At 40.5% G+C, this 10,769-nt stretch overlaps 1 non-coding gene across 1 annotated transcript; it reads left to right on the top strand.

Moving 5' to 3' along the window:
- The first annotated feature begins 9,804 nt into the window (after nt 1–9,804).
- Nucleotides 9,805–9,880, top strand: TRNAI-GAU (transfer RNA isoleucine (anticodon GAU)). The gene has a single exon. It is a non-coding gene; the product is annotated as a tRNA-Ile (tRNA).
- The last annotated feature ends 889 nt before the right edge of the window (nt 9,881–10,769 follow it).

Raw genomic sequence — 10,769 nt, 5'->3', positions numbered from 1 at the left:
CTGAAAATTGCATCATGGATTTAAATATAAAATATTAAACTTTTACCCAAAACAGAAAAGCCACAGGAGGAAAATCTTTGAGATCTAGGCCCAGGCAATGAGTCCTTAGGCTTGACCCCAAAAGCACAATTCATAAAGGGAAAAATTGATAAATTGGCTTCATCAAAATTAAAAGTGTCTGCTCTGTGAAAGACCCTGTTAAATGGATGAAAAGATGAGTTACAGAGTGCAAGAACTGCAAGAACATATTTTCAAATCACACACCAGACAAAGGACTGGTATCTAGAATATATAAAGAACTCTCAAAACTCAACAGTAAAAAAGCAAATAACCTAATTAGAATATGGTCAAAACAACAGTACGGTGGTTACCAGAAGGTATAAGGGTTTGGGGAGGTTGAAGAAAGTAAAGGGTGTCAAATATATGGTGACTAGATTTTGGGTGGTGAGCACAAATGCAATATATAGACGATATTACAAAACTGTACACTCGAAACTTATATAATGGTATTAACCAATGTCACCTCAATAAATTTAATAAAGAAAAAAATGGTAAAAAATATAGAGAAACCTTTTATTGAAGAGAATGTACAGATGGTAAATAAGTGCATGAAAAGTTGTTCAATATCATTACCCATTAAGAAAATGCAAATTAAAGTACAATGAGATGTCACTACATACCTATCAGAATGGCTAAAATAAAAAATAGTAACACCGTAAAATGCTGATAAGGATGCAGAGAAACTGAATACATTGCTGATGGGAATGGAAAATGATATAGCTATTTTAGGAAAATGTTTGGCAGTTTTTAAAAATAATTAAAGTTGTAACTACCATGTGACCCAATAGATACATTCCTGGGTGTTTATCCAAGAAGAACGATGACTTATGTTCTCACAAAAACTTGTTCACAAATATTTATAGCTGCTTTATTTGTAATAGCCCTAAACTGGAAACAACCCAATTGTCTCTCAAAGGGTGAATGGTTAAACAAACTGGTGCATCCTTACCATGGAACGCCAGCCCTACTGTCTGAAAGTTTGTGTCACCCCAAAATGTATGTTAAAATCCTAACCCTCAGAGGTGATGGGGACTAGTAGGTGGAGCTTTCAGGGGGTACTGAAATAATGAGGGTGAAGCCCCATAAATGAGATTAGTGTTTTGTTTTTTAAAAAGAGGCTCCAGAGAGAACTTTAGCCTTCTCCACCATGTGAGGACACAGGGAGAAGGCGCTGGCGGTGAACCAGGAAGTGGGCCCTTACAAGAACATGCCCATGCTGGCATCCGGCTTGGACTTCCAGCCTCCAGAACTGTAAGAAACAAATTTCTGTCATGTATAAGCTATGTAGCCTGTGGTATTCTATTATAGCAGCACAAATAAACTAAGACAACTACTCAAGAATATAAAAGGAATTATTAATACAGATACATGCACCAACCTGGATGGATCTCTAGAGTATTATGCTAAGTGAAAATAAAAACCCCAAGAGTACATATTGTATGATTTTCTTTACATAACGGTCTTGAAATGGCACAGTTACAGAAATGGAGAACAGATTAGTGACTGCCAGGGGCTTAAGAGGGTGCTATGAAAGGGAACATGAAAGATCCTCATGCTGATGAAAATGTTTTGTGTCTAGACTGTGTCCATGACAATATCACGGTTGTGAAATTGTACTATAGTTTGGCAAGATGTTACAATTGGGGGATGTGGGTAAAGGTACAGGGGATCTTTTGGCGTTGTTTCTTACAACTGCATGTGAATCTACAATTATTTCCAAATTATAGGATTAACTGGAAAGACAGTTGCAGAAAAAAATTTCTTTTTCTGCTCTAAGTCACCGCAGGGAAGATGGTTTTGATTTGTTGATCAGAGAAGCAGATGCAATGAAATGCTAAGGAAAAGTAATAACAGAACAGAGGGAGAGAGGGGAGAGAAGCAGGAAAAAGGCTGGAAGGGATGGAGAGGCAGAGCAAAAGAAGAAACACTGGAGTATTTAGATATAAAGCACTTGCCATAAGAGATTGATGAGAAATCAAAGTTTGGGCATAAGAATTGTACAGAGAGGCTTTTAGGGATATTTTCGTGTGACATGCTATGTAACCCTCTCTTTCGGGTCTAGAAGAAAACTTCAGTAAAGACCTGCTTTACTTATCAATCTTTTGTATGTATGTGAGGTTTGTATTTATTTGGATGTGATGTCATGACAATGGTATGCAAGGTGGCCTGGAATGTTCATGTCATATTTGGTGGTTTGTCTGGGTTTTCACCCTTTAAGTAAATTACTACCCTAGAACTGTGACAAAAATGAGCTTTCATGATGGCCATCTAGTTGTTATGCTCATAATGCAAGGGAACGAAAGTTGGCCCATGAGGAGTTGTACAATCCTTGGAAAGTCTCCTTCAAAAAGAGAGGATTGGGGGGGGGGAGGCGGTTATGAAATCAGAATCAGAACCAGGGCGGTAGAATTATAGAGTAGATATGTGAAATGGTAAACCACACTAATGTGGCTTTATGTAAGCTAGGCTGAGAGAATCTGAGAAAGTCTAACAGAAGGTACAGTCCGGGGATTCGTATTAGCTCATACTGGGCACTAGTATATAAATACACAATTTCTGCAGATATTGGGGTATTTCATGGATGAGGAGATCAACAGTACACATGACTGGCCATGTTCGGAACCCTTGCCTGGCCCGAACCAGGAGATTCTGGAGAGAGAAGATCACAGAGGGACCAGGGATCAAGCAGACCCCCTGGTACTCCATACACATTCAGTCTGTGGTTTAGACAATCCTCCATACCCTGCAGGGGTGGCGGACCCCAAGGCTGGATGTACAGAAGGCTAAGAGGGCATGCAAGGCCCAGCCCTAATAATTACCCGTGGGCACAAAGCCTCAGAGACCAGCACTGTGGCAGAATGCCTGCCGGCCCTAGAAAGGTTCTGCGGCACAGTGGAGATGTGCTGGGATTCAGAGTTCACCACTGCCCGTCAAGGGGAAGGGAAGCTGAGAACAGGGTATGTGGGCAGCACCCGAGGACTTTAAAGGGCACAGCTGAATGCCGTTTGGGAAGCCCGGGACAGCCGGCTCAGACAATGGAAGAACAATTAATAGTCAAGTTTAACAGCACGCTTAAATTTCCTCAGAGACCCTGACTTCTTGCTTTTGGGGAATCTAATTCAGGAGGCAGAAAAGAAAGCAGTTCCCCTCAGGTAACCTGAAGGGAGTTAACCATGGGGTTGGAGCGGAAGCGGAAGTGGGATGCGAACCTGGGCCCCAGCGATGATACACACTGATGCAAGTGTGACTCAGCCTGCTGAGGTCAGGCCCTGACAAGACAGGTTTGGTGGGTGGGGATGGCAGTGGTAGATTGCTTTATACAAGAAAACACAGGGAGTGAAAAGATTGGGTGTGGGAGGGGGGGCAGGGCATTTGAGCAGCTGTTGGGAAGAGAAGAGATTCTAAGAAGTTTTAGGAAGTATTGCAGCGTTTCATGCTGTGTAACAAACACCCTCCTTCCTGTCCTCAATTAGCCACCAGCAAATGCCAACCAAACCAGTTTATTGAGAAGGCCCAGTTCATTGAGGCATAAACATGAAGGGTTCATTGACTGCTCCTCGACTCTGTCAGATCCCTTTCCCATTAGGTAGCAGCTCCCCTATCTATGACTTGTCAAGACTCTGGAACGTTTTGTTTTGTCTTTTAATTGATTTTTGCAAAAGAGACAGGAACATTGATCTGTTCCTATCAATATATGTGTCCTGACCGAGGATTGAACCTGCAATCTCTGTGGTTGGGGACAATGCTCTACCAACAGAGCTATTCAGCCAGGGCAAGACTCCAGAACAAAATCTAAATTATTGCAAAAGTATTACTCCTATACTGAAAATTCCAGGACAGGCTAAAGTTGTGGCCCCAGCTCCTTGGAGTTGGGGAGGGTGCGCTGGGAGGACTGGGGTTGGAGCCCACCTCTCAAGCACCTCCCAGCCCTTCCCTGAGGGGAGACAGGGAAGAAGTCCCTCCCATGGCCCATCTGTGGGTATTGCTGCTTTTCTAGGTAATATACTGTTGGCCCCCTGCTGGCCTCTGAGGGTCTGGCACTCAAATGCTGTTCTCTCTGGAGCCAGAAAGGCCTCCCCCATGCAAGTTCCCTGACTCAGATGGTTCTCCCTTAGGAAATGCACGTGGGGTCCCCTCACCCAAAGAGTGCTCAAGCCCAGCCACCTTCTCGGGTGTCTACTGACCTGTGGGAGAGCCTCACGTGTTTGCTGAGCCAAATGGTAGGGGTGCAGCTGGCCTGCGGGCACCTAACAGCTCTGCCATCTCTCTGTCACCCCTTTCTCCAGGCTTCAGCAGGATTAGAAGCTCTATGGGTCCAAAAACTCACCACATCTCAGAGAGACAGAGTCACCAGGTTCCAGCTAGGTGGTGGTGGGGCTGATCCATGTTCTCTCAGGTCACTCTCCTCTCTTGGAGGTTCGGGGGCCTCACAAGCCTTATCTGCCCTGGCTCTGTCTGGCATTTCATGCTTTGCTAACAGCAAAGGGCTTCTATTTCCTGAGCACTAGGGGGATCCCGCATTTCTTTGTCTGTGTGGCTTCCTCCCCACTGGACATCTTGGAAAATGCTCCTGTTTTGAAATCAGGTCAGTCCTTAGTCCTCTCCCTCTTAGGCTATCTGTTTCCTCTGCTCCAATCCCGCCCTGTGCACATACATGTTTCTAGTATGTGTCTCATGATGGCACAACAACACCTGTAAGTAGCTAACTCTCCCACACTGGACTATACATTCCTTGAAGACAGAAACTGGCTTTTTGAATTCCATATGTTGTGCCTACAATAGCATCTGATTCATGAAGACAATCAATAGAGCTTATTGATCTGACTAAAAATAAGAAAGAAGAGAAAAAGACTAACCCTCTCATCTTTTACAATGAGGAATATGTGTGTGCAATAGATGCTTAGTTGGCGATGCCAGCCCCTGACACCTCCCTAGGTTCAGGGAATGGGAGGTGAGGCCAGCCTTTTTCCACTGAAGTCAAAAAAGCCAAATACTATTCTGCCAGACCCGTGGTGATGAGAGCCCAGGTAGGTGGCCTAAGTTCAGCTAAAAGGAAGGCCTGTCCAGGATTTAATCTAGAGGAAGAGCAGTCAAGATGGAGAGGCCTGTGCCCTGGGGCTTGATGGCAGCAGCAGGACACTTAAATAGGCTGGTTCAGAGTTTGATCTGAGCCTAGGTTCTTGATCTCCTGTCCCCATGCTAGGCCTCCCTATAATCTACCAAATATCCTTCCACTAAAAAAAATAAGTAAATACAATTGGCAGAGGGCTTCTCTTATTTACCAACAGGAGCCCTGATTAGTGCACTTGTCAATAGATGCTAATTTATGCTTGACCTTGAAAAAAATACATATATACATATACATGTATAACTATATAAATATTTATTTAACATAATTATATATAATATAAATACACATTTCTTTATGTAGATTTAATTTAAAGATAATCAATAGTAGAATAAAATGGGATCTAAAACTTACAAATTACAAAACAAAAAAAGAGCAAGTAAAACTTGATCAATATACCAAAAGATCAGAAAAGAAGAGTAGAAATAAAGCATAATAAAGTTAGCATAAAATAAAAGAGTTAGATCAACACTAGCAAGTAGCATAATGAATGTGACTGGGCTGTATTCCCCATTTGAAACAGAAGGGCTTTCAGAATTCAAAAGGATAAATTCAACCCGTTAGTGTGTGGTAGATGCTTGCATTGGCTCTCCTAACTTCCATTCATCCTCCTTCAACTGGAGAGGTTGCAAAACTAAAAAATTACCTTTTTTAAAGAGCTTCAGAGTGAAGGTGCTGGGTGTAAATTGGTTGGGCCAACAGATGCACTTGAAGAAGATGCACTACTCTGGTAGGTGGAGGCCACCTTCCTGCTGCCGGTTGACCGGAAACTAGGTCTAAGATGACAGGAGTACTGGTGGCAGCCAGAGCTGTGCTCCTGTGTCTGGTCACTAACTTGGAAAGGTGAGAGGTGGCTCTGTTGGCAGCAGCAGCAGCAGCGGTAGCTTCCTGATCCCCAGGAAGTAACTTGGAATCAGTAATCCAGGGAAGGACCCTGACCTCCACTCCTCCAGCTGCCCCTAACTCTTCAATAAGCACCACATTCCCTGCATTGAATCCCTTTCCACTGGAAACACATAAGGTGATTTCTATTTCCTTCCCAGAAATCTGAGTAATGCACGTTGTTTACAAAAGGCAGGCCTAAAATAAAGTGACCCATAAAGCTCTTTTTCAAAAGAATGACAAAGACATAGTATATTAATGAAAACAAAGGAAAACCTAAAGTAGTGATGGCAATATTAATATCAAACAAAGAATTCAAGAAAAAACAACATTGAATAGACTATTATATCAATAAAAGATGCAACTTACAAGAAGATATAAGCTCATGAATGTTCATGTTCTGCATAAAATAACATCTAAATGTTAAAAAATAAAAATCTTAAAAATCAAAAAGAAATTGAGAGAATCATAATCTTATTTGTAACCTTTATCATTTCTTTCATGTACTTGGGTGAATCAGATGGACAAAGGAATTAAACAGTATAATCAATAAGCTTTTAAGATTTATAGTCCACAAATACCTAACTAATATTCCTTTAAAATAGCCATAGGGCATTTATAAACAAAATTAATATGTTAAATCATAAGAGAAACTTCCATAAATTCTTAGATGTATATTCTCTTTGACCATAATCCAGAAAAACAAAGAATTAGTAAGAAAAATATTAAATAATAAAATTCAAATACCGGGAAATTAAGCAATATACTTCTAAATAACTCCTGGGTAAGAAAGGAAATAAAACATGTAATTAAATAGTGTTTTGAAAATAATAATAACAATGCTAGGTTTCAAAACTTCTGGCATGTGACAAAGCTATACTCAGAAAAAAGATCATATTCTAAAATGAGATTATTATTATTTTTATAAATGAATAATGAAAATGAATGAATTAAGTATTCATCATAAGGAAAGGTATTTTTTTAAGTTTATTTTTTCTGTTTGTTTACTGTATATTTAGAGAAGGTTTTGCCTTTTTATTCACCTGCCTCTATCCAACAACCTTCATGGCCTGTATATTCTTTTCTCAGCTTTATAGAGGTATAACTGACAAATAAAAATTGTATATATTTAAGTTATAAACTTGATGTTTTGATATGTGTATACATTATAAAATAATCACCACAATCAAACTAATTAATATATCCATCAGCTTACATAGTTTCCATTTTCTTTTTCTGTGTGTTTGTGTGTATGTGAACACTTAAGACCTACCTTCTTAGTAAATTCCAAGTATACAATGTACAATAGTATTATTAATTATAGTTACCATGAACATTAAATCTCTAGAACTCATTCATCCTACATAATTGAAACTTTGTACATTTTGACCATTACCTCCCCAATTCCCCTGCCTCCAGATCCTGGTACCCACCATTCTACTCTCTGCTTCTATGCATTTGGCAATTTTAGTCTAAAAAGAAATGTGGGTTTTTTAAAGTATAAAATAAATGTAAAGTAGAGCTGTTAATAGTTATTAATATATAATGAAAGCAGAAATTAATTTATTGGAAAACAGAAAAGTATCAATAATTCAAACCAACCTGGTTTCTGTAAAACAAAAAAACAACATTCTAAAAGTTAAGCAAAAAAAAGAGAAAAAAATGTTATCCTACTTGAGGATCTTGAAAAGGATCTTGATTTTTAAAGTTACCAAACAGAACTCAATAGAAGGAAGAAAATCTGATTATGCTACTACTCCTTAAAGAAAGTTTAGAAGTGTAGAAGAAAACATCCAGTCACAGCGTTGGGTGGTGGACTGGACTCCTCTTGGGCATCACTTGGAACCCCCTGGGCCACAGGTCCTCCCTCGGTGTAGCATGGCAATGGGACCCTGCCAGGGTAAGAGTAGTTCCTGTCCTTTGGGGCAAGCCTCCCCAAAGGCAGTGGGGAGTCAGTGAATATATGCCTCCCTATTTTATCCTCAGGAGCAAAGCCCTGAGCTGCATATTATAAAGCTTTTCAGTTTGTCCATGAGGATTGAACACCCTATAGTGATTAGTCAATGGGATAACACCTTGTTTTGACTCTCCTTGTAATATATAGACTGACAACCATGTGCCAGACAGCCTGATTATAAAAATATGGTTCTTGCCCCAAGAGGAATTGCAGGACCTGACTCATAAGTACTGGCAGGAATCAGGGAGCACATCTAAGAGTGGACTTTGAAGATATTAGACCTGGGGTTGCAAAATCTAACGGTGGATAGGGAGAATTCATTGATATGAGGCACTCACCAATGACTTGAGATGTAATAGTCTGAAAGGACAGAGTCAAACAATTTACTGGAGACTTATTTCAAGCATTTAAGAAAATAATAATTAAGGAACAAAAAATTTTAACTGCTCCAGAGAATATAAACTGTTAAAGATTTCTGATGTATAAAATAAAACTTAATTTATAAAATAAAGCTAATATATCCCAGAAGGGGAAAATGACAATAAAAGTTACAAACCAATTTATTTTATCAACACAGGGGGAAATCCTTAAGTAAAATATTAGCAAGTATAGTTTGAACAGTATATTTTTCAAATATGCCACACCATGTCCAGATGAGGGTTTATTCCAGCCTCCAGGGGGACAATCAGGAAGAGAGTATGCCAGAGGGAAGATCTGTTGTATAATACATGATGGAACTACACCAAACTCTATCTTCAGAATTGACCTGCCATCTTTTAGAATAAATTATTATTTCTCTTTTCTATGGAAGGATACTTGGACTAATAAGAGAGTAGTTCATTGTGATGTTTTAAACATATTTAAAAGTCATAACTAGTTCAAAATATCTGATGAAAAAAACGGTCCCCAATGACGAAGTTACAGAAATTGTAAAACGTCTAAGAGTATAAACTTCATATGACATAAGCAGCAATTTGCCCAACTAGGCAATGCAATATACAACAAAACCAGTTAAATAAAATACACAATTTTCAGTAATTGTTCGGATGGCTAATTATTTGGAAAAAAATTGTTACTTCACACAATCAATCAACATCAACAGCAGATAGATTAAAGTTAATGTAAAAAAGTGAAATTATGAAAACACTTAAGGAAAACAAAGAAATAGTTTATATATTTATTTTGGGTAAGGAAGTACTTTCTAAGAACAAAAGAAAATTATAGAAGAACTACATCATTACTTTTTTATTTTACAGAGACAGAGAGAGGGACAGATAGGGACAGACAGACAAGAACAGAGAGAGATGAGAAGCATCAATCATCAGTTTTTTGTTGCAACACCTTAGTTGTTCATCGATTGCTTTCTCATATGTGCCTTGACCGTGGGGCTACAGCAGACCGAGTAACCCCTTGCTCAAGCCAGCGACCTTGGGTCCAAGCTGGCTAGCTTTGCTCAAATCAGATGAGCCCGAGCTCAAACTGGAGACCTTGGGGTCTCGAACCTGGGTCCTCCGCATCTCAGTCTGATGATCTATCCATTGCACCACCACCTGGTCAGGCAAAACTTTTTTTGTTGTTGTTTTTTGTAACAGAGACAAAGAGACTGACAGGAAGGGAGAGAGATGAGAAGCATCAATTCTTCATTGCGGCACCTTAGTTGTTCATTGATTGCTTTCTCATATGTGCCTTGACCATGGGGCTACATCAGACTGAGTGACCCCTTGCTCAAGCCAGCGACCTTGGGCACATTTTTGACAATATAAAAATATGTATATAGGCCCTGGCCAGTTGGCTCAGTGGTAGAGCATCGGCCTGATGTGCAGGAGTCCCAGGTTCGATTCCTGGCCAGGGCACACAGGAGAAGTGCCCATCTGCTTCTCCACCCCTCTCCCTCTCCTTCCTCTCTGTCTCTCTCTTCCCTTCCCGCAGCTGAGGCTCCATTGGAGCAAAGTTGGCCCGGGCATTGAGGATGGCTCCATGGCTTCTGCCTCAGGCGCTAGAATGGCTCTGGTCACAACAGAGCGATGCCCCAGATGGGCAGAGCATCGCCTCCTGGTGGGCATGCCAGGTGGATCCCGGTCAGGCACATGCGGGAGTATGTCTGACTGCCTCCCGTTTCCAGCTTCAGAAAAATACAAAAACAAAACACAAAACAAACAAACAAAAAACACGTATATCAAAAAAATTCTAGCCTGACCAGGTGGTGGTGCAGTGGATAGAGCATCGGACTGGGATGCAGAGGACCCAGGTTCGAGATCTCAAGATCGCCAGCTTGAGTGCAGGTTCATTTGGTTTGAGCAAAAGCCCACCAGCTTGAACCCAAGGTCACTGGCTCGAGCAAGGGGTTACTCGGTCTGCTGAAGGCCCGCAGTCAAGGCACATTTGAGAAAGCAATCAATGAACAACTAAGGTGTTGCAACATGCAATGAAAAACTAATGATTGATGCTTTTCATCTCTCTTTGTTCCTGTCTGTCTGTCCCTGTCTATCCCTCTCTCTGACTCACTCTCTGTCTCTGTAAAAAATAAATAAATTAAAAGAAAAAATTCTAAAATAAGATCGACAGTTGGAGCGTTGTCCTGAAACACAGAGGTTGCTGGTTCGATCCCTGGTCAAGGCACATACAGGAATAGCTCAATATTCCTGTCTCTCTGCCTCTCTCTCCCTGACTCTCTCCAAAAATAAATAAATAAAAATAAGATTAACAGACAAAATGAATTTTGGGGTAATATCTACAACTTGT

Source organism: Saccopteryx bilineata, chromosome 3 (assembly GCF_036850765.1).
Source record: "Saccopteryx bilineata isolate mSacBil1 chromosome 3, mSacBil1_pri_phased_curated, whole genome shotgun sequence".
NCBI classification, from domain to species: domain Eukaryota; kingdom Metazoa; phylum Chordata; class Mammalia; order Chiroptera; family Emballonuridae; genus Saccopteryx; species Saccopteryx bilineata.
This window is presented reverse-complemented; position numbering and strand designations above follow the sequence as displayed.